Source organism: Sapajus apella, unplaced genomic scaffold (assembly GCF_009761245.1).
Source record: "Sapajus apella isolate SASKATOON/1434 unplaced genomic scaffold, GSC_monkey_1.0 scaffold4585, whole genome shotgun sequence".
Lineage (NCBI taxonomy): Eukaryota > Metazoa > Chordata > Mammalia > Primates > Cebidae > Sapajus > Sapajus apella.
This window is the reverse complement of record NW_022441511.1, coordinates 4,127-4,812: the sequence shown is the minus strand read 5'-3', so window position 1 is coordinate 4,812 and position 686 is coordinate 4,127.

The window sequence follows — 686 nt, the reverse complement described above, 5'->3', positions numbered from 1 at the left end:
ATATATATATATATACTGCTCAGCTTCCAGTGAAAGGAGGAAAAAAATTACAAAGACCTTCATTTCAGAAGGGGTCCTACCACATGCCCTGGAGAAAGTGTTGCACAGAGGCCAATAAGAGTCTGAACAGAGAGGCATTGCCAGGTTTCCTCACTCATTAGATGATAGCCTTTTTGTCCAATAACATTTCATCAGGGCTGTCCATACTTCAATCTTGTCTCTCCAATAGAGTCTCCGTAAAAGGCCCAAGAAGTCAGGGTTCAGGGAGCTTCCAGATACCTGAACACAGGGAGGCTCCCACAGGGTGGGGCACCCGGGAGGCACCATGCCCTTCTCACATGCCTTGCCCTGTGCATCTCTTCATCTGTATCCTTTGTATAATAAGCCAGTAAATGTAAGTGTTTCCCTTAGTTCTGTGATCTTCTCCAGCAAATTAACTGAACATGAAGATTAATTCAAGTTGGGGACCCCAACAATGCCAGTGGGTCAGAAGTTCTAGAGGCCCAGACTTGTAACTGGTGGGAAGTGAATAATGGTTTGGCGGGGGCTAAGTCCATAAGATCAGCGTTCACATCTGGATCATTGACTCTAGACCAGACACCTCCTTGTGGTGGCACAGCAGTGGGAAGCACATTTTCCCGTGGCCAGCATTCTCCCAGCTTTCTTTTTTTTTTTTTTTTTTTTTT